Raw genomic sequence first — 24,882 nt, forward strand, 5'->3', positions numbered from 1 at the left:
TCAGATCTATCTCCTATTTATCTATCTCATATCTATCTCATATCTATCTATCTCCTATCTATCTATCTATCTCCTATCTATCTCCTATCTATCTATCTATCTATCTATCTATCTATCTATCTATCTATTATTCTATCCATTTTCACTTCTGGTCCTTCCTTACCTCTGCCTCTCTCATCAGACACATCAGTAGTATCACACAGCCTGCACTTTGCTGGTGTCTGGATCAGTCTCCACGTCCTGACTATGTCCCTGTGACCCAGCCCTCCAGGGAGCAGAGTAAGGGACCCCTGACCTGGTGGGGAGATGTCTTCCAAGTGAAATGTGTTTATCAGCGATTCACACCAAGCAAGCCAAAAAGGACAGAAACTTCCTCCAGCATTCCAGCAACAGACATTGTTTGCTTTCTTCTTCTGTACCAAGGAAGTTTCCTGTTTTCAGATTGCTTTTAGTTTCAGTCAGAGAAAAAAAAATCCTAAGGGATTGTATAAGGCGGTATGACTACCTACTCAGATCCTCTACATCTCTACTGCAGCTTCTCTTTTACATCGAAATATACTTTATCATATCCACATGTCCTTACAAGTAGATAATAACTCACAGTCATTGAACACAGGGTACCGCAATGGGGTCTTGCTGGACCCCACATATTAAATTGGTCACTTTACAAGCTGACAGTACTGTAACATTTCTAATTATGGCCCTATGGAATTTTCCTGCAGAATATTTGTATTTAGAAGCCTTTATTCTACAGAAAAAACATTTCCAAACTCTTCATTATAACCCCTCTCATCAGGCAACACATGGCACAGCAATAGGGTCTTAATGGAACCTTTGTATTAGATGGGTCACTTTCCAAGTTGCTAAGACAACAGAATTCCCAATGTTGGTACTGTAGATACTTTTTGCAGAAACCTTGTATTTTGAAACATGTATTCTATAGGAAAAGGTATAACAATGGAGACCCCTGGGAATAAACTGGTCCTTTTCCAAGCCAAAGATGCTGTAAAATTACCACTGATTGCCCTGTTCTTCACAACCTCTGTTCTTTAAAAAAAAAAATAGAGGGGACTGAACTGTGGACCCCTTTACTTAAACTGGATTATTCTCAAGCTACTTATATTGCAGCATGCCCACTGATATCACTAAGCGAACTCTATGTAGTGTTTTGGCCACCTATATTCCTCCTATATGTCCTTTTCATTCACTTGGTATAGAGTACAGCATAGGGGGGTTTAGTGGACCCCAAGTGCCCTAAACTTGAGACTTGCGAATACTGTTAAATTCTCAATGGTATGCCTGTAGAAGTTTTTGGCAGCCTGTGGCAGGAAAATATTCCATAGCTCACTGGGGAAGTTCTTATCCTAACTTCATTTACTAAACACAGGGTACCGCAATGGGGTCTACCGAACCCTTATGGTTTAATTTGTCTAACATATCTGGATACTATAGGCTGCAGGATATCTCTTTTTTGCAACCTAAATTTTATGTAGAAAAACCAGAAATGGACAGTTCTTATCTCTTTTCATCATCTGAAGATAGAGTAATACACGCGGGGGGGGGGGGGGGGGAGATTCCCGGGGGGGGAGGGGGGCGTGTTACATTTGATCTGGTCCCCTTCCAAGCTGGTAATTCCCAATTGCAAATTGCAGCCATATGGATGCTTTCTTTTTGACACTTGTTTTTGATAATCTGAATAATATGAGAAAATATTCCCTAGCTCCACGGGACAACAATCATCCTCTTTTTTTTATAAACTGAACACAGCAGGATACTTAAATGGGAGCTTAGCCAAATCCTCTGTTAAAATCAGTTAGTCAACAAGCTCCTAATTTTGACAATTACCTACTGGTGGCCCAATAGACAATTTATCCAGAATCAATGTTTTAGTCAACCTGTATAACAAAGGGAAAATATGTATAATTATTATATATATAATAAGGGTGGCACGGTGGCTTAGTGGTTAGTATTACAGCATTACAGCCTTGCAGTGCTGGGGACCTGGGTTCAAGGCCCAGGGTCAAAATCTGCAACAAGTTTGTATGTTCTCTCCCTGTTTGCGTGGGTTTCCGGTTTCCTCCTACACTCCAAAAACATACTGATAGGTTGATTATATTGTGAGCCCATTGGGGACAGGGACTGATTTGGCAAGCTCTGTGTGCGCTATATAAATAAAGGAATTATTAAACTCTATCTCGTCAGCACTTCTTATACCCTATCACAAATCACAGGGTACCACAATGGGGTCTTAGTGGACCCCTGAGATCGAAAATGAATTGTTTTATCTAAGTAAAAGTGATAACTTTCGCCAAGTCACCAGGTTATGGCACATCTTATTGAACATTCCTAAATATTTGGTATCCGTCACATAGTATTACAATATCATAGGAATGATATACATATAAAACAAGGTTCCCGCTATGGGGTCTTAGTGGACCCCTGAGATTTAAATTAATTGTTAATTTAGGTAAAAGTGATAAATGTCATCAAGTCAGCAGGATATGGCACTTCTTGTTGAACATTCCTAAATATTTGGTATCCGTCACATAGTATTACAATATCATAGGAATGATATACATATAAAACAAGGTTCCCGCTATGGGGTCTTAGTGGATCCCTGAGATTGAAATTAATTGTTTTATCTAAGTAAAAGTGATAACTTTCGCCAAGTCACCAGGTTATGGAACAATCCTAAATATTTTGTATACGTCACATAGTATTACAAGATCATAGGAATGATATACATATAATACAGGGTGCCGTAATGGGGTCTTAGTTGACCCCTGAGATTGAAATTAATTGTTTTATCTAAGTAAAAGTGATAAATGTCACCAGGTTATGGCACATCTTGTTGAACATTCCTAAATATTTGGTATATGTCACATAGTATTACAAGATCATAGGAATGATATGCATATAATACAGGGTACCACAATGGGGTCTTAGTGGACCCCTGAGATTGAAATTAATTGTTAATTTAGGTAAAAGTGATAAATGTCACCAAGTCAGCAGGATATGGCACTTCTTGTTGAACATTCCTAAATATTTGGTATACGTCACATAGTAATACAAGATCCCGGGAATGATATACATATAATTCCTAAAACTGACATAACTTCCAGCCCTTGGCATGATGTCATTGTGTCTTTGAAGCTTCTGTTGTCTTTCTCAGATATAGGTCCAAGCTCCCCTAGCACTCCCCCGCGCCGGCTTACAAGGCATGCTATTGTTCTTTCATGTTCCACCTGTTCCCGTGTGGCACGTTCAGGTTTCACAGCTGACTTTCTGAGTATTTCAGGTGATTTCCAGGTGACATTAAATAGAGTTAATTAAAGATGATGTATTATTTAGCATGTCACCAGGAAACGCAACGGCTTGTGTCATATAATTAGAGCTCAGGAATGCGCGACTAATTTATTGCAAAATTATTATTATTCTTGTATTACAGCCAGTCCCCAGGTTACATACAAGATGGGTTCCATAGGTTTGTTCTTAAGTTGAATTTGCATGTAAGTCAAACCTGTATACTTTATAATTGTAGTTCCAGACAAAAAAAACTTTTGTCCCAGTGACAATTGGAGTTTCAAAATTTTTTGCTGTAATGGGGCCAAGGATTATCAATAAAGCTTCATTACAGACACCTTACAGCTGATCATTGCAGTCTGGGACTATAGTAACATACAGAGAGCTTCACCAGAGGTCACAGTCGGCAGAGGGGTCCGTCTGTAAGTCGGATGTCCTTAAGTAGGGGACCGCCTGTATTAGTATTTATATGGTTATTGCATGTTCTGCAGAAAGCTTCTCCTATAAAGGCTCTTATATCAGTCCGAGCCTCAGGTGGGGATCATTTATAGTACCAGGACCTATAGTCAGGGAAGGACTGGAGCTTTAGGACCTGTTCCAGATTCTTTTGGTCCAAAAATTAACCTAAAATTATAACCCTTTAAAATAAAAATTGATTCAAGGACGTATCTATATTTTGGTGGAATGGAAACTCCCAGAACAGATTTCAAGGATCAATTTACCCATTGATGTTAGTGGGTCCCTGAAAACATTGTAGGACACATGGGAGGGGGGGGGTCGATCATAGGCTGGTGCCTGTCTACTTTATAGATAGATAGATAGATAGATAGGAGATAGATATGAGATAGATAGATAGATAGGAGATAGATAGATAGGAGATAGATATGAGATAGATAGATATGAGATAGATAGAGAGATAGGAGATAGATAGATAGATAGATATGAGATAGATAGATAGATAGATATGAGATAGATAATAGACAGATAGATATGAGATAGATAGATAGATATGAGATGACAGATAGATATGAGATAGATATGAGATAGATAGATAGATATGAGATAGATAGATAGATATGAGATAGATAGATAGATAGATAGATAGGAGATAGATTATAGTGTTTATTCTCTGTGGTCAGGTTCCAGCAGATGAATCCTATGATATATATCTGCATTTCTTTCCCATGGTTGATCCCCCATCCTATATATAGTAACATTTTTGGGCAGGACCAGACACCTGTAACAGTTTTGTAATAATTGGCTCCCATACGGGATGTGGGGAGATGCGCAGGTGGCTCCGGATATAAAAATCAAAGTCTTCGAGACGTTCCCAACAGTCAGGGAGTTAAACTTGTTTTTCTGGAAATCTGGAGATGGGAATGGGTGTGAGGCTCCCTCTATATGCCGCCATTACTGCAGTGATGGAGAGCGCTGACAATGACCTCAGTGTGTGGCGGTCGCTTCTTATCACGTACTTGCCTCTACCTGCAGAGACGGAACAATGACACAAGTATCCATGGAGCCGCCTCAGTTATTGCATCTGAGTTTATGAGGAAGATTTGCAGCGTTTGTGGACGGTTTATATGAGGGAGTTGTATTGTTATTATATGGAGTAGCCCCAATAATAGGTGGAGGCCGCACCGGGTACTGGAGGCCGCACCGGGTACTGGAGGCCGCACCGGGTACTGGAGGCCGCACCGGGTACTGGAGGCCGCACCGGGTACTGGAGGCCGCACCGGGTACTGGAGGCCGCACCGGGTACTGGAGGCCGCACCGGGTACTGGAGGATGCTAGGGTACTGGAGGATGCTAGGGTACTGGAGGAAGCTAGGGTACTGGAGGAAGGTAGGATCACATCAATTATAACGGGATGCACCGACATCTATCAGGGGGACACTTTTAATACTGAGGTTCCCAAAATAAGATCTTCAGTGAAAGAAAAATTAGTCTGAAGAAGTTAAAGGAAATCTACCACCAGGATGAAGGATTGTAAACCCAGCACACTGACATACTTGTATGTGCCCCCTCTGGCAGGATCTGCTCTTCACTTAACTTTATATGCCCTGTTTTCACAAAAAAAAGGCTTTAAACATTATGCAAATGAGTCTGTGGGGCTCAAAACTCCATAGGTGTTAATGGAGCCTGGATCCCCTTAGGCTCATTTGCATAATTTTAAATCATCTTTTTTTTTCTTTAAAACCAGGGCATAAGAAGCTTAAAGAAGAGCAGATCCTGCCAGAGGGTGCACACACCAGTATGTCAGTGTGCTTAGTTTACAATCCTTCATCCTGGTGGTAGATTTCCTTAGTGTTATAATGCTTAGTGTTATAAATTCTGGATTTCATACATATCTGAGCTCTTGCCTCTGGATCTCTGGTCATTATATATCCAATCTCCGGTCTCTGGATCTCTGGTCATTATATATCCAATCTCCGGCCTCTGGATCTCTGGTCATTATATATCCAATCTCCGGTCTCTGGATCTCTGGTCATTATATATCCAATCTCCGGTCTCCGTTTCTCTGGCACTGATCTCTTAGCTCTCGATATCCAAGTTCTGATCTCTGAGGTTTTATTACTTGAGTTCTGTATCTCTGAACCCTCCTCTATATATATTAATAAACTCTTATCTCTGCTCTCTTTGGGGGTATTTATTATTGGCTTTGCACCCCTTTTTCGGCACCACTTTTTTTGCAGCTCAATTTGGACACAACTTTTCAATCCCGGCACTTTTCCTGCAATTCTAGTTTCCTGACATTTTTTATTTTGGCGCATAATAAACCCAACAAAAAGCAAGTCTACCTTAATTCACGTGGTTTGTAATTTCTGATGCTTATTAGTTCAGTTTATGGGGAGCCCAATATACACTCACCGGCCACTTTATTAGGTACACCATGCTAGTAACGGGTTGGACCCCCTTTTGCCTTCAGAACTGCCTCAATTCTTCGTGGCATAGATACAACAAGGTGCTGGAAGCTCCTCAGAGATTTTGGTCCATATTGACATGATGGCATCACACAGTTGCCGCAGATTTGTCGGCTGCACATCCATGATGCGAATCTCCCGTTCCACCACATCCCAAAGATGCTCTATTGGATTGAGATCTGGTGACTGTGGAGCCATTTGTGTCCAGTGACCTCATTGTCATGTTCAAGAAACCAGTCTGAGATGATTCCAGCTTTATGACATGGCGCATTATCCTGCTGAAAGTAGCCATCAGATGTTACAGGGTACATTGTGCTCATAAAGGGATGGACATGGTCAGCAACAATACTCAGGTAGGCTGTGGCGTTGTACCAAGGGGCCCAAAGAGTGCCAAGAAAATATTCCCCACACCATGACACCACCACCACCAGCCTGAACCGTTGATACAAGGCAGGATGGATCCATGCTTTCATGTTGTTGACGCCAAATTCTGACCCTACCATCCGAATGTCGCAGCAGAAATCGAGACTCATCAGACCAGGCAGCGTTTTTCCAATCTTCTACTGTCCAATTTCGATGAGCTTGTGCAAATTGTAGCCTCAGTTTCCTGTTCTTAGCTGAAAGGAGTGGCACCCGGTGTGGTCTTCTGCTGCTGTAGCCCATCTGCCTCAAAGTTGGACGTACTGTGCGTTCAGAGATGCTCTTCTGCCTACCTTGGTTGTAACGGGTGGTGATTTGAGTCACTGTTGCCTTTCTATCAGCTCGAACCAGTCTGCCCATTCTCCTCTGACCTCTGGCATCAACAAGGCATTTCCGCCCACAGAACTGCCGCTCACTGGATGTTTTTTCTTTTTCGGACCATTCTCTGTAAACCCTAGAGATGGTTGTGCGTGAAAATCCCAGTAGATCAGCAGTTTCTGAAATACTCAGACCAGCCCTTCTGGCACCAACAACCATGCCACGTTCAAAGGCCACAAATCACCTTTCTTCCCCATACTGATGCTCGGTTTGAACTGCAGGAGATTGTCTTGACCATGTCTACATGCCTAAATGCATGTTGCTGCCATGTGATTGGCTGATTAGAAATTAAGTGTTAACGAGCAGTTGGACAGGTGTACCTAATAAAGTGGCCGGTGAGTGTGTATATATCATAACTCTGGTCTCTATATATCTTAGCCCTATATCTGTGGTCTATATATCTGAGCTATGGTCATTATATATTGGGGCTCATTTACTAAGGGTCCGCGGAGCGCCTTTTCGTCGGGTTCCCCGACAATTTCCGTTTTGCGCCGCATTTAAAAGGGGATTTTGGAGCACGCAATCGGATTTTGGTGCATCGGCGCCGGCTTGCATGCGACACAAATCTGGATTCGGACTACGCGCGGGATTTAACAATTTGAATTGTGTCGCAAGACACGCACTTACAGGCACCGGGAAGAAGAAGGTGAACTCCGGCGGACCTCAGCGGGGAAGCGACGGATGCAGGAACTCAGGCGCACAAGCTATGTGTATCGCGCCGGACTTCATCTTCGTCGGACAGTCCGAATCGGGGATCGCGCCAGGACCAGGTAAGTAAATTTGCCCCATTGTATCTGATTTCTGCCTCCCAGCATTTATGGTCTCTCTGGTCTCCAAATATCCAATCTCTTATCTCTGTATCTGTGTTCTTTGTATATACAAGCAATAGATCTCTGTAACTCTGATCTTTGTAGCTCTGGTCTCTCCTTATATGAGCTATGAGCTCTGGTCCCCATTAGATTATAGAAGGACAGACTCTCACAAAGCTTTCATGAATTTGGCGTTTTCCATGTAGCTGTAATCTCATGTGATCAATGATGAGGCTTCTGTGATATAATTATAGTATCACATACAGGTTACTCGCGATGACTGCTGCTACATTTACTGGAAATCTAATGCTTGCTTTCATAGAAGTTTCCATTGGAGGTGGTTTCCATCCTCATTGACGTAAAGGACCACATTGCACCAGCTCTGTATACACTGGAGAGCAAAATTAGAGAACAATGGGGGACATTAATCATAGTTTTTTCTACTGGGTTTGCCATTTTTTTATGTGCAAAAATGTGGCGTAGTTAGTTAATTTGGCACAACTTTTTCTGGCGCATGTCAAAGTTTGGCACTTAGTGGTTTTGAGTCCCTGCGCCTTATCTGACAGAGTGTGGCACATTTACTTACCCATCCATGGAGTTCCCCGAAAGTGCATTGTCTGATCGGAATTGCGTGTGTCCCTTCCCCACTCAGGTCCGCCGGAGTTCACCTTCTTCTTCCTGTTGCATGTAAGTGCTTGCGACACAATTTGAATCTTAAATCCTGCGCTCAGTCTGAATCAGTCGGATCGTCCAACGGCCCGCCCCCCGATTTCTGTTGCATGAAAGCCAGAGCAGCTATGCCAAAATCTGATCACGTGCGACACAATCCCCTGCTAAATACCTGTCACAGCGGCGAAAAACCCGAAATTGTCGGAAAAACAGACAAAAGTCCATCCGCGGACCCTTAGTAAATAGGCCCCAGTGAGTGGCTGTTTGCTTGGCAGCTATCACAAACTTGCGGCTAAAAAGTCGCAAAAAAGTAGCAACAATACACCTACTCTGAGCAGTAGAAAAAAAACTTCAATTTTCATTACTGAAAACATAGATTTTCGCTTCCCAAATGAAAAATTACCTCTATGCAACATGGAAAATCCTTCAGCTCAGTTTAAAAATGTAAAATTTCTCCAGTAACAACTCCATCATTTTCTATGGGATCATCTCTGTGAGTGATTATTGTCTTATTGTACAGATCTGAGAATATTATCCGACTCCATTTCCATAAAAAGTTGAGTTTTTTTTTAGTCCCTGCATTTACAGCACAATGTAGTCCGGACATTGTACAAGCTGAGACTTTATGTGCCCTGAACGTTCTGTCACCTTTCCATATTCTCCTTTCATCATTGGTCACAAATGCGATCTAATAATTTGAGGCAAATTTGGCGCAAATGAATCGGACATCAGACAATTCCAAAACGCATTTACTAAGGCAAAACTAGATCATTCATAGATCACAAGCCAAAAAAAAGAACAAACCAGGCGCACCTAAGAGCCACTATGATTAATGTCACCTAATGTTTGCTCACTTGATTTTGCAGTGTTTTACAAAATGACCAAAGTATCAACATAAAAACTTTAATTTGGAAAAAACGCGATGATAATAAGAGAACAGCGATGACTGTAGCACAGAGAAAGATTATAATGACATTTTCTGAAGGCCCCACCAGTCACCATTCAGTAGGGAGAGCACAGGACCTCAGCCCTGGCCACAGGACATCACTAGTCTCTAGCAACCCAAGTTGTGGGTTACTTGGCCATAACTTTGTCACCAAGGATTTCCCAGAGGTTTTCAATTGGGTTTAGATCAGGACTCTAGGTCGGCTATTTCATTGTTTCACTGTTTTCTGTTTCAAGGAACTGCTTTGCCCGTGTTGCTGCATGACAAGGGGCAATGTCCTGCATAAAAATTGATTGATGATTAAATGATGAACGCAAGGAAGGAACCACATGTTGTTGAAGAAGGTTCTGATATACACTTGCATTCTATGTAGTTGTATCAGAGATCCAACTCCTGTTGCAGAAAATATTCCCCAAACCATGACACTTCCTCTACCACCTTTCACTGACTTCTGTACTCACTTCATCTTTTGACAATTTCTCCATGAACATAATGGGGCACATTTACTAAGGGTCCGCGGACCACATTTCCGTCAAGTTTCCCAACTATTTCCGATTTGCGCTGCATTTAAAAGGGGTTTTTGGTGCACGTGATCAGATTTTGGCGCAATTGCGCCAACTTTTATGTTGTACTAAGCGCTGGATTTAAAATTCAAATTGTGTCGCAAGACAATGCACTTACATGCACCTGGAAGAAGAAGGTGAACTCCGGCGGACCTCAGCGGGGAAGCGACACATGCAGGGTATCAGGTGCACGATCTTGGTGAGTCGGGCCGGACTTCATCCTCATCGGAGAGTCCGGATCGGGGATCACGACAGGACTAGGTAAGTAAATGTGCCCAATGTTGTTCATCAGATCAGATTAAACTTGTGAACTGTGGATCACTACTCCTCTGTCCAAACAGCATGCTCCGTAGCAAAGGTGAGTCTAGACTTTTGACTCTTTCTGCTAATGAGAGGTTTGGACACTGCAGCGTGGGCTTTCAGTCCAATTTCTCTCAAATATCAAGGCACTATATGATGAGACAAATCCTTTCCATTAACAGGCAAGTAATTCCAGCTGAAGTGTTAAAACAATTACCCATGGAGATTCTCCGCATTATTCTGTCCTCTCTTGCATTTGTCTTTCGAGGGTGGATTTTAATGAGTTTGTGATGTTGTAAAGACGCAATATTGTAGAAATCACTTGTATTGACCGCCTTCTCTTGCCATGGCTGATTGGGTCACCCCTTTTAGGTTTCATCTGGACAACCTGCTGCCAGAGGTTTTTAGTCACTTTGGAACGGCACAACATTTTTGCAAAGTCAGAGGAAACTGGAAAGTTAGGCGCCAGTTACATAGGGTTTGTGGGATAATTCAGGAAATTAGCAACAGGTCCCAAATTAACACCAACAACTTGCTTATGAGGGCTTCTGTTCCCCAATATATCCACTTGTAACGCTTGGACTTGGCCCCAGGTAAGTCTATGTCTATTATGGGATAACTTAGTTCTTCCACAATATCACTTTTCCCAACAGTTGGACTTTAACACGTGATGGGAATACGAATGTAGACAAGCCAAATTGTGACCTCCACAAGACTTAGAAGACCTTGATGCGCTTCAATGTGGACAAGACCAAAACACTACATTCATCTTCTAAGAGAAGACTTTGAAGAACATCTATGACATGTTGAACCATTTGGAAGAGGGAATAGAGCCCCGGGGTAATGGTTTTTACTTGTTCTTCAAAGTTGACTTAACCAAGAACTTACATAACTTTGATGGAGTCCCGTGGGTAAAGTCCATGTCTTTGGGGGCTGTAAAGCTGTTTCCCAATATCTACCAGGGGTTGTAACAAAACTCATCTGATCCTGTTGTCCCAAGATGAGAAAAGTGGATACAAGGGGAAATAGTGTCCTCTACCAAATGCAGGAGGTGTAACGAATCCTCAATGGAGGAAGCACATGTACCCCCCCCCCAAAAAAAAAACAAAAAAACATTTTTATAAGATTTTGGAGAGAAAATAAAGTTCTTAGGTCAAGCTATTGACTAGTCCTTCAAAGTTGACTCAATGTACCGGAAGAGAAAGGAAACTAGAAACTAGATGATGGATTACCTTGTCTACGGGGGGAGGGGGGGGGGGGTTATAGATTGTAAGCTCTTGTGAGCAGGGAGAACACTCCTATTTTTCATATAACCATTAGAGATGAGCGAACATGCTCGTCCGAGCTTGATGCTCGGTCGAGCATTAGGGTACTCGAAACTGCTCGTTACTCGGACGAATACTTCGCCCGCTCGAGAAAATGGCAGCTCCCGCCGTTTTGCTTTTTGGCGGCCAGAAACAGAGCCAATCACAAGCCAGGAGACTCTGCACTCCACCCAGCATGACGTGGTACCCTTACACGTCGATAGCAGTGGTTGGCTGGCCAGATCAGGTGACCCTGGGATAGACTAGCCGCTGGCCGCGCTGCTCGGATCATTCTGTCTCTGGATGCTTCTAGGGAGAGAGCTGCTGCTGGTCAGGGAAAGCGTTAGGGTGTTCTATTAGCTTACTGTTAGGCAGGAGTGATTCTCAAAGAACCCAACAGCCCTTCTTAGGGCTACAATAACGTTCTACTTTTTTTATTTTAATTTGCATCTTTTACCATTTTGTGAGGAATTAGCAGGGGGACTTGCTACCGTTGTGTTTAGCTCTTAGTGGCACACATATCCATAGCAAAGACCGAAGTGGGAAAATTCAGTAGGGGTTGGATTTCTATTAGGCAATAACTCAGTGTCATCTCATCTGGCATAGTAGTGTGCTTCCTTTGATACTTGGCTAGAAAATAGCCATAGGAGAATACAAACAGCTTCTTGAAGCCTACAGTAGCGTTCTATATATTTGATTTCTGGTTGATCTGCTGGTGGCTGTAGTTTCTGCAGTGCATGTACTTGCCAATTCTGAGCAATTTGTAGTGAGACTTGCGACCGCTGTGTTCTGCGCTTAGTGGCGCACATATCCATAGCAAAGGCTGAAGTGGCAAAATTCAGTAGGGGTTGGATTTCTATTAGGCAATAACTCAGTGTCATCTCATCTGGCATAGTAGTGTGCTTCCTTTGATACTTGGCTAGAAAATAGCCATAGCAATAGGATAGGATTGTTTGGTTCTAAAAACTCAAAAAAAAAAAAAAAACACAAAAAAAAAAAAAAACACAAAAAAACACAAAAAAAAAAAAAAGTAAAAAAAAAAAAAAAAGTTATAACTCTCATTTTAAAAATGTTTAACCCCAGGGCTAGGGGTAGAGGACGAGGGCGGGGACGTGGGCGTCCAACTACTGCAGGGGTCAGAGGCCGTGGTCCTGGGCGGGGTGAGACACCACCTGCTGATGAGGGAGCAGGGGAACGCCGCAGAGCTACACTCCCTAGGTTCATGTCTGAAGTTACTGGGACTCGTGGTAGAGCACTGTTGAGGCCAGAACAGTGCGAACAGGTGATGTCGTGGATTGCTGACAATGCTTCGAGCAATTTGTCCACCACCAGTCAGTCTTCCACGCAGTCCACCCATGTCACCGAAATCCCCACTCCTCCAGCTCCTGCACCTCAGCCTCCTCCCCCCCAGTCTGCCCCCTCCCAGGAAAATTTGCCATTTGAACCGGCATACTCTGAGGAACTGTTTTCTGGACCCTTCCCACAGTCACAAACCACTTGTCCGGTTGCTGCTGAGCAATTTTCCGATGCCCAGGTTTTCCACCAGTCACAGTCTGTGGGTGATGATGACCTTCTTGACGTAGTGGAAGTGTGTAAAGAGGTGTCCGACGATGAGGAGACACGGTTGTCAGACAGTGGGGAAGTTGTTGTCAGGGCAGGAAGTCCGAGGGGGGAGCAGACTGAGGGATCGGAGGATGATGAGGTGACAGACCCAAGCTGGGTTGAGAGGCCGGGTGAACACAGTGCTTCTGAGACGGAGGAGAGTCCTCGACCTGAACAGGTTGGAAGAGGCAGTGGTGGGGCCAGACGGAGAGGCAGGGCCAGAGCTGGTGCATCAGCGCCAAATGTGTCAACTAGTGAAGCTCCCGTGGTGAGGGCTCTTGCGGCGAGGGCTAGATCTTCAGAAGTGTGGAGGTTCTTTAAGGAAACACCGGATGACCGACGGACTGTGGTGTGCAACATTTGCCAAACCAGGCTCAGCAGGGGTTCCACCACTACTAGCTTAACTACCACCAGTATGCGCAGGCATATGAATGCTAAGCACCCCACTCAGTGGCAACAAGCCCGTTCACCTCCGGCCGTGCACACCACTGCTCCTTCCCCTGTGTCAGCTGCTAGTCAGCCCCCTGCCCAGGACCCTGCCACAAAAACCCCATCGTCGCCTCCACGATCCTCCACAGCATCCACCAGCGTTCAGCTCTCCATACCCCAGACGCTGGAGCGGAAACGCAAATATAGTGCAACCCACCCGCACGCCCAAGCCCTTAATGTGCACATCTCCAGATTGCTTAGCCTGGAGATGCTGCCCTATAGGCTAGTAGAGACCGAGGCCTTTCGCAACCTCATGGCGGCGGCCGCCCCTCGGTATTCGGTCCCCAGCCGCCACTACTTTTCCCGATGTGCCGTCCCAGCCCTGCACCAGCACGTGTCAGACAACATCATCCGTGCCCTGACCAACGCCGTTTCTGACAAGGTCCACCTGACCACGGACACGTGGACGAGTGCTGCCGGGCAGGGCCACTATATATCGCTGACGGCACATTGGGTTAACTTGGTGGAGGCTGGGACCGAGACTGACCCTGGGGCTGCTCATATACTGCCGACGCCGAGGATTGCGGGGCCTACCTCGGTCCAGGTGTTTCAGGCCTACTATGCCTCCTCCTCCTCCCACCCCTCCTCCACCTCCTCCTCCGAACTACCATCCGTGGGCACGGCGCCATCAGTCGGTAGCTCTAGGCACAGCAGCAGTGCCGTCGCTAAGCGAAAGCAGGCGGTGCTCAAACTGCTGAGCCTAGGCGACAAAAGGCACACCGCCCAAGAGCTATTACAGGGCATCACGGCGCAGACTGATCTGTGGCTGGCACCGCTGAACCTCAAGCCGGGAATGGTTGTGTGTGACAACGGCCGTAACCTGGTGGCGGCTCTGCAACTCGGCAGACTGACACATGTGCCATGCCTGGCCCATGTGTTAAATCTGATAGTGCAGCGTTTCCTCAAGACATACCCCAATCTGTCTGATTTGCTCACGAAGGTGCGCCGCATCTGTGCGCATTTCAGGAAGTCCAGCCCAGATGCTGCCACTCTCAGGGCAGCGCAGCGCCGCCTCCAACTGCCCGCTCACCGACTGTTGTGCGACGTGCCCACGAGGTGGAATTCAACACTGACCATGTTATCCAGAGTTTACCAGCAGCGCAGAGCGATTGTAGACTGCCAGATGTCAACTTCCACCAGAACTGGTAGTCAGGTCAGTCAGCTTCCTCAAGTCTACAATGAGGAGTGGACGTGGATGTCTGATATCTGTCAGGTGCTGAGTAACTTTGAGGAGTCAACACAGATGGTCAGTGGCGATGCCGCCATCATCAGCCTCACCATCCCGCTGCTTGGCCTGTTGAAAAACTCTCTGGTCAGCATGAAGTCGGAAGCTTTGCGCTCGTCACAAGAGACGGGGGAAGAATATTCCCTTGTTGATAGCCAAAGCACCCTGAGGTCTGTTTCTCAGCGCATATCGGAGGAGGTGGAGGTGGAGGAGGATGAGGAGGAAGAGGAGGAGAATGTTGGCGAGACACAAGAGGGGACCATTGTTGAGTCCTTCACTGTTCAGCGTGTATGGGCAGAAGAAGAGGAGTTGGAGGAGTTGGAGGAGGAGGAAATGGACAGTCAGGCCAGTGAGGGGAGTGAATTCTTACGCGTTGGTACTCTGGCGCATATGGCAGATTTCATGCTAGGCTGCCTATCCCGTGACCCTCGCGTTCAAAGAATTTATTCCAGCACCGATTACTGGGTGTTCACTCTCCTGGACCCACGGTACAAGCAAAATCTTGCCACTCTCATCCCTGCAGAGGAAAGGAGTGTGAGAATGCATGAATACCAGCAGGCCCTGGTGCACAAGCTGAAACAGTATTTCCCTTCTGACAGCGCTAGCGGCAGAGTGCGTAGTTCTGCGGGACAAGTAGCGAGGGAGAGTAGGCGAGCAGGCAGCTTGTCCAGCACTGGCAAGGGTACGCTTTACAAGGCTTTTGCCAGCTTTATGTCACCCCAGCAAGACACTGTCACCTGTCCCCAGTCTCGACAGAGTAGGGCTGATCTTTACAGAAAGATGGTGAGGGAGTACGTAGCTGACCATACCATCGTCCTAAATGATCACACAGCTCCCTACAACTACTGGGTTTCAAAGCTGGACATGTGGCACGAACTGGCGCTGTACGCCTTGGAGGTTCTTGCCTGCCCTGCCGCTAGCGTCTTGTCCGAGCGGGTTTTCAGTGCAGCTGGTGGCATCATCACCGATAAGCGTACACGCCTGTCGACTGACAGCGCTGACAGGCTGACGCTTATTAAAATGAATAAAGGCTGGATTTCTCAGAATTTCCAATCTCCACCAGGTGAAGGAAGCTCAACCTGAATAATTGATCCACTCCTCCTCCTCCTCCTCATTTTCCTCCTTCTCCTCCTCTTTGTACAGTAAAGCAGAGGAAAATGGCTATTTTTTGACAGGGCCCACTGGCTCTTGCTATACTTCATGCATTTAATTTTTCTGGAGGGCCACCTACCCGGTCCTCTGTTTGAAACAATTTTTGTGAGTGCCACATACAGGCACTCAATCTATTCCATTTTTCTGGAGGGCCACCTACCCGGTCCTCTGGTTTGAACAATTTTTGGGACTGCCACATACAGGCACTCAATCTATTCCATTTTACTGGAGGGCCACCTACCTGCTCCTCTGGTTTGAACAATTTTTGGGACTGCCACATACAGGCACTCAATCTATTCCATTTTACTGGAGGGCCACCTACCTGCTCCTCTGGTTTGAACAATTTTTGGGACTGCCACATACAGGCACTCAATCTATTCCATTTTACTGGAGGGCCACCTACCTGCTCCTCTGGTTTGAACAATTTTTGGGACTGCCACATACAGGCACTCAATCTATTCCATTTTACTGGAGGGCCACCTACCTGCTCCTCTGGTTTGAACAATTTTTGGGACTGCCACATACAGGCACTCAATCTATTCCATTTTACTGGAGGGCCACCTACCTGCTCCTCTGGTTTGAAGAATTTTTGGGACTGCCACATACAGGCACTCAATCTATTCCATTTTACTGGAGGGCCACCTACCTGCTCCTCTGGTTTGAACAATTTTTGGGACTGCCACATACAGGCACTCAATCTATTCCATTTTACTGGAGGGCCACCTACCTGCTCCTCTGGTTTGAAGAATTTTTGGGACTGCCACATACAGGCACTCAATCTATTCCATTTTACTGGAGGGCCACCTACCTGCTCCTCTGGTTTGAAAAATGTTTGGGACTGCCACATACAGGCACTATCCAAATTAAATTGTCTCCATAGCAGCCTCCACACGTTGTCTCCATTGCTACCTCCAAAAGTCGTCCATATAGCTGCCTCCATACATCGTCCCTTTATCAAACGAGGTGTGTCAGGCAGAAATTTGGGTTGTTTTCATGGATTCCACATCAAAGTTGTTAACTTTGTCGCCACCCTGCTGTGTTATCCACAAAATATACTGGCAAACTTTTACCATTTAGGGATATTATTTCAGCGCTTCTTGCGCATCTGTTTACATTCCCCTCACCCGGCATATCCTAAACTTATAAGAACGCTACTACACTTGATCTTATACAAAAGGTTCTTAGAAGTGCTGTTTGGGGAGTAGCCTAGAGACAGGGGCTTGGATTGGCGAAAGCTCGCCTGGCAGCGGAACGCCAGCTCCATGCGCATCATGCGCTTCTTGCGCATCTGTTTACATTCCCCTCACCCGCCATATCCCAAACTTATAAGAACGCTACTACACTTAACTTGGTGCAGGCTGGGACCGAGTCTGACCCTGGGGCTGGTCATATACTGCCGACGCAGAGAATTGCGGGGCCTACCTCGGTCCAGGTCTCAAAGGCCTACTATACCTCCTCCCACCCCTCCTCCACCTCCTCCTCCTCCGAATTACCATCCGTGGGCATGGCGCCATCAGTCGGTAGCTCTAGGCACAGCAGCAGTGCCGTCGCTAAGCGACAGCAGGCGGTGCTGAAACTGCTGAGCCTAGGCGATAAAAGGCACACCGCCCAAGAGCTATTACAGGGCATTCCACATCAAAGTTGTTAACTTTGTCGCCACCCTGCTGTGTAATCCACAAAATATACTTGCAAACTTTTACCATTTAGGGATATTATTTCAGCGCTTCTTGCGCATCTGTTTACATTCCCCTCACCCGCCATATCCTAAACTTATAAGAACGCTACTACACTTGATCTTATACAAAAGTGCTGTTTGGGGAGTAGCCTAGAGACAGGGGCTTGGATTTGCGAAAGCTCGCCTGGCAGCGGAGCGCCAGCTCCATGCGCATCATGCGCTTCTTGCGCATCTGTTTACATTCCCCTCACCCGGCATATCCTAAACTTATAAGAACGCTACTACACTTGATCTTATACAAAAGTGCTGTTTGGGGAGTAGCCTAGAGACAGGGGCTTGGATTGGCGAAAGCTCGTCTGGCAGCGGAGCGCCAGCTCCATGCCAAGATCCAACTAACATAGTTTTAACTGCAGCACCTTTAATCTACTACTAGTTCACTGCCTCCATACATGGTCCCCTTATCAAACGAGCTGTGTCAGGCAGAATTTTGGGTTGTTTTCATGGCTTCCATGTTAACTTTGTCGCCACCCTGCTGTGTAATCCACAAAATATACTGGCAAACTTTTATCATGTAGCGATATTATTTGAGCGCTTCTTGCTCACCTCCTTTGGTTCCTCTCTGCCACCCATTGGTTTGAAGCCTGAGTCCATTTAGGGTATGTCGCCATGCCACTCTCTAGCCTGCTGCCGCTGCCTCTGCATGCCGTCCCCTATAGTGTCAGGGTCAATTATTGCATGTTTTAGATACTATCTAGCTTCATTCTGTCACTCTGTCATGGCCATGCTGTTGCCCATAATTTTGGCATAATGGTGCGTTTAAGCAGCCTCAGAGGCATCCATGCATGCTGCCCCTGCTGTTTCCTGTCCATTTCCGTGGTGTTTCCATCCTTTTCTGAGGTTCCCAGGTGTTTGGCCAAGCTTCCCTGTGCAGAGCCTTGGTCCCCTTGAAAAATGCTCGAGTCTCCCATTGACTTCAATGGGGTTCGTTATTCGAGACGAGCACTCGAGCATCGGGAAAAGTTCGTCTCGAATAACGAGTACCCGAGCATTTTAGTGTTTGCTCATCTCTAATAACCATGTTACTTGTAGTTCCATTTGGAGTCAGACAGAAGAGAAGACATTCCGGAGAGACATGTTCCCGCCAGTAACTCTGACCCAAATTATCCAGAGAGAGACTATGGGGTCCATTTATCTTACACTGGTGCTAGGCAATGGTGAGTCCCCCCAACAAGCGCCAGATCAGGAGGCTTTGGCACCTTTACCCCGGGTCCTGCCTGGTGTAGCATTAATGCATAGCCCTCTGTATGTGGATACTCCAGGGCAGGAGGGTTTTCACCGGCACCGCTCGAGCACCGGCTGCCCCTCCTTCACACCCTCCATGCCCACTTAAAGGTGATGGTGGAATTAGGGGGAAATATGTGCAATTACTGGCTGTATACTGGAAATTGCAGCAGCTTCAGGACTACAAAAAACTGAAGCACAAACCCTGATAAATGTGCCCCTATAGGTAATCATGAGTCTACAGCATGGACTGCAATAACATAGGCAGGTATATAGGCTGCTCATATGGAATAAATCCACCTAATTCATTTTTATCTCATTTTTGGTGTGTGTTTTTTTCACATTTTTTTTTTTATACTAGGTAGATAGATTCTTAGATATGAGATAGATATGGTCACAGTAATCATAGGCTGACGGAGTATGATGGAGTCTCCATTCCCTAGCACTCGCCGGAGGCTACAGGGCAATTCTATGCCAGGTTAGAGGTGGTGTAGAATCGTGCCATAGCCTGTGCCTTAATGCCAGCAATGCGATATGAGATAGATAGATAGATAGATAGATAGATAGATACATAAATAGATAGATAGATATGGGATAGATAGATATGGGATAGATAGATAGATAGATAGATAGATAGATAGATACATAAATAGATACAAAAGGAAAGTCCAGGCAGCACACTGCTGAAGATTAAGTGGTGGGTGCAGGCTATAAGGACTGGGTCCAGAGTCCTCCGTAGATACAAATATAGAAAATAAATTACATAAATAGATAGATATGAGATAGATAGATAGATAAATATATAGATATGAGATAGATAAATAGATAGATATGAGATAGATAGATAGATATGAGATAGATAGATAGATAGATAGATATGAGATAGATAGATAGATAGATAGATATGAGATAGATAGATAGATAGATAGATAGATAGATAGATAGATAGATATGAGATAGATGATAGATAGATATGAGATAGATATGAGATAGATAGATAGATAGATATGAGATAGATAAATAGATAGATATGAGATAGATAGATAGATAGATAGATAGATAGATAGATAGATAGATAGGAGATAGATAGATATTAAATGGATAGATCAGTGGTGGCGAACCTATGACACGGGTGCCAGAGGTGGCACTCAGAGCCATCACCCCAGGACAGAGTTCACCAAACAGGACTAAATCCATTAAATCTTCCAGCTGTCCCAGGCAACTTGGAGAGAAGCTATATTGAAAGTCTGAATTTGCCCTCCTTCTTTCAACTGCATTGGTGGCCTCAGGCGGCCGACAATTGAAAGAAGTGGAAAGACAGGTAGCAGTAAGTTACTGCTTAAAATGCCACGTGGGCACTTAACGGTAAATAAGTGGATTTTGGTTGCAGTTTGGGCACTCTGTCACTCTGTAGATATGAGATAGATAGATAATTGATAGATCTAAATTGGATAGATGGATGGATGGATAGATAGATAGATAGATAGATAGATAGATATAAAATGGATAAATGATAAATATGAAATAAACAACATAAAGTGGGAAGCAGTCCTTTAAAAAGTAACAGTAAAGTGCCCGGGTGCCAATAAGGCATCTACTAAGTGTCCATACAATAAATGGTTAAGTGCGCAGGTGATGGTAATGCATGTACTCAGCACATCACATGCTGGTGACACCGCCGGGTGATCATGTACTCGGGGAGCAGGATGGCTCGGGGACACATGTGACAGGTGTATGTATCAGGATCACCTGTGTGTTAACTAGTTATTGTGTGGACACTTTTGGACTTATGTACATAGATGTTCACTCATTGTTTCTGTCATTCTATCACTTGTATCATGAGTGTAATTAGTATTTTACACTGTTATGTCTGATGATAATACATATATACACTTCCTCCGCACCATATTATAACCTGACAAGGGCTTCAGATGGGAAGGTAACATTGGGACACATTTGTCTCACATTTTGCACCTCCCTGTTCTGTGTGTTATTTTTTAGCAGTTCTGCTCTTTGATTTATCTATGTGCAGTTTTCATTTAGATAAACTGCGTTCTCTTTTGCGCAAGTTCTGACATTTTTGCACAATTTTTGCCGCAGCCTGTGCCATACAGTTTCCTAGGTCATGTTAAGACGCATCACGTCGAAGCGGGTCGACGGATCTGGTACTGATAACTGCTGTGACACTTGTTGCTGCTGCTATGGACGGATTTATACTACAATACAGATACTTTGGAGCAGATTTACTTACCCGGTCCATTCGCGATCCAGCGGCGCGTTCTCCGATGCTGATTCGGGTTCTGCCGGGATTCACTAAGGTCATGAGCCGGTTATCCACTAGGTGTCACTGCTGCGCTGAAGTCCGCCGGAATTCACCTCCTCCGTCTCGGTGTATGTGAGTGCTATTTTTGCGGCATAAATTTTTAAATTCTGCGTTTTTTCCGATTCCGTCGGGTTTTCCGACGGCCCCCGATTTCTGTCGCGTGAAAGCCGATGCGCCACAATCTGATCGCGTGCACCAAAATCCCAGGGCAATTCGGAAAAATTCGGGAAACAACGTAATTCGGACCCTTAGTAAATGTGCCCCTTTGTTTTACTCCACTTCCGAATTGTTGGATCGTGGTGGGTGTTTTTACAAAGTTTTTCACTACTTTCCTACTGCTGGTGGTGACTGGACTTTTTAGTCACAAATCCTGCGCCAACATCTTCCATCAAACGAAGGTCAAAGATGAATTTATAATAAAGCATGAAAACCAGTGCACGGCGAGCGACAGAGAAGTAGCAAAATGGAAAGAAAAAATGCAAATAAAAAAATACATCGGCCCTGTAGTTTTTTCACATATTTTTCTACTGTTGCCATTTTTTTCTTTTATGATGAATAGGAATATGTACATGATGATAGCGAGTAAGAGCTTCAGACAGGACAAAGAAGTGTCTCCGTGTAGCAGGATAGAAGAAAAGTGAGTAGGATTTTGGAGACAGGACAGATAAGTGTCCCCGTGTTGTAGGATATAACAGAAGTGAGTGGGGGCTGCAGACAGGACAGAGAAGTGTCCCCATGTAGCAGGATAGAAGAGAAGTGAGTAGGATTTTGTAGACAGGACAGAGAAGTGTCCCGTGTTGTAGGATATAACAGAAGTGAGTGGGGTCTGCAGACAGGACAGAGAAGTGTCCCCATGTAGCAGGATAGAAGAGAAGTGAGTAGGAATTTGGAGACAGGACAGAGAAGTGTCCCCATGTTGTACGATAGAAGAGAAGTGAGTAGGATTTTGGAGACAGGACAGATAAGTGTTCCCGTGTTGTAGGATATAACAGAAGTGAGTGGGAGCTGCAGACAGGACAGAGAAGTGCCCCATGTAGCAGGATGACCACACTGGTGTCTGAGGAGGATACTGCCAAGAATTACAGGGGTGCAGCAGCAGATCAGCACTGGGGATCCCCTCCAGGAGAAGGGGCAAATCTAGCATTGCGCCTAAAGTAAAGTGATTAATAAGAGGCAGGAAATCAACTCATCACAGATGCAGCAATGCGCCAGAATATAGGTGCAACTACTACACTTAAGTGCAGAACAGTGATACATCTAGCCCATAGACAAAAAGATAAATTAATAGACAGATAGATAGATAGATAGATATGAGATAGATAGATATGAGATAGATAGATAGATAGATAGGAGATAGATAGATAGAGAGATAGATAGATAGATAGGAGATAGATATGAGATAGATAGGTAGATAGATAGGTAGATAGATATGAGATAGATAGATATGAGATAGATAGATATGCGATAGATAGATAGATAGATATGAGATAGATAGATATGAGATAGATAGATATGAGATAGATAGATAGATATGAGATAGATAGATAGATATGAGATAGATAGATAGATATGAGATAGATAGATAGATATGCGATAGATATGAGATAGATAGATATGCGATAGATAGATAGATATGAGATAGATAGATATGAGATAGATAGATAGATATGAGATAGATATGAGATAGATAGATATGAGATAGATATGAGATAGATATATAGATATATAGGAGATAGATAGATAGATATGAGATAGATAGATATGAGATAGATAGATATGAGATAGATATGAGATAGATAGATATGAGATAGATATGAGATAGATAGATATGAGATAGATATGAGATAGATAGATAGATATGAGATAGATATGAGATAGATATGAGATAGATATGAGATAGATATGAGATAGATATGAGATAGATATGAGATAGATATGAGATAGATATGAGATAGATATGAGATAGATATGAGATAGATATGAGATAGATAGATAGATAGATAGATATGAGATAGATAGATATGAAAAAGATAGGAGATAGATAAATATATAGATAGATAGATAGATAGGAGATGGATAGATAGATATGTGATAGATATGAGATAAATATTTAGGTGAGCAGAGGCAAAACTATCAGAAGCAAAATGCTAAGAAAAGAAAAAAATTATTCTAATATCAAATTTAAGTTATTAATAGTAATAACCATAACAGACGGATAAATAGCTATGTATGAGGTATATATCAATACATAGATCATAGATGGGTAGACATATACATACATAAAAGAGATGTATACAGTATAAATACCAAGTGTAAAGATCAATAAGTACATGGCAGGTAGGTCCACAAAATGTATATAATAATAATCGCTCTTTATATAACACCATCATATTCCATAATGCATTGATGATATATAGATGATAGGTGGATGAGATAGATGGATAAATAGATAGATGATGGATAGATAGATAGATAGATAGATATGAGATGGATAGATAGATAGATAGATAGATAGATAGGAGATAGATATGAGATAGATAGGTAGATAGATATGAGATGGATAGATAGATAGATAGATAGATATGAGATGGATAGATAGATAGATATGAGATAGATAGATAGATAGATATGAGATAGATAGATAGATAGATAGATAAATAGATAGATGATGGATAGATATGAGATAGATAGATATGAGATGGATAGATAGGAGATAGATATGAGATAAGCTCTATGTATATGACCCATCCAGTGTTTGAAGCTCCTGCTAGAAGCCCAGGATGAGGATGCAGCAGTGACAGCCCGGGCTGTAGGGCGCTGTACACACTGACAGGACACATCATCCACTAGGACAGTGCAGTATATGCTGCAGATGTAGCAGAACTGAACTTGTCAAGTGTCTACATAGTGACATTCATCTGTATGATAACTCTCCAGCAGATCACATCCATGGCACAGTGTGACATCCTCAGCTCTGCTACATGTGGAGAAGGTCCCTGGGATTACCTTATGTAGAGTGCAGGCTGGAGGGGCTCCTGGAGGATGCTGCTAGCTCCTTGGAGTCATTCATCACTCAGCCTTCTGCTCCTATGTGGAAGCCTCACTTGAAACTTTGCAAAACTGAACAGGAACTTAGACATTTTCAGGGAAATATCCTGCAATCCTTATATGGGACTGTGCTATAACTAGTGGGAAGTGCGGGGCGGGAGCCAGGTCTTAGTGCTAGTAGTGTTACTGGGGAGGAGTATTATACTGACAGTACATGACAGCTCCCTGCCAGGGGGTCACCGGGACATATACACAATATACTACACATACCTGTATCACCTTATACCCAATAGTGTACTCATCCTGCACTCACTATTCTGCCTCTGGTGCAGTCACTGTGTACATACATGACATTACTTATCCTGTACTGATCCTGAGTTACATCCTGTATTATACTCCAGAGCTGCACTCACTATTCTGCTGCTGGTGCAGTCACTGTGTACATACATTACATTACTTATCCTGTACTGAT

At 44.1% G+C, this 24,882-nt stretch overlaps 1 protein-coding gene across 3 annotated transcripts in view; it reads right to left on the minus strand.

Annotated features, from left to right (window-relative positions):
- The window catches only part of LRRC32 (leucine rich repeat containing 32), a 40,490-nt gene extending 15,976 nt beyond the window's left edge, over positions 1-24,514 (minus strand). The window contains exon 1 of one of the 3 annotated variants that reach the window (XM_072133927.1): positions 24,369-24,514. The gene's annotated coding sequence lies outside the window, so the exon portion shown is untranslated. Of the gene's footprint in view, positions 1-163; positions 428-24,368 lie in introns of those variants that run through there. The other 2 variants (XM_072133929.1, XM_072133928.1) reach the window with 2 other exon arrangements.
- Positions 24,515-24,882: the final 368 nt, after the last annotated feature.

This window comes from Engystomops pustulosus, chromosome 2, assembly GCF_040894005.1.
Source record: "Engystomops pustulosus chromosome 2, aEngPut4.maternal, whole genome shotgun sequence".
In the NCBI taxonomy this organism is placed as follows: Eukaryota; Metazoa; Chordata; class Amphibia; order Anura; family Leptodactylidae; genus Engystomops; species Engystomops pustulosus.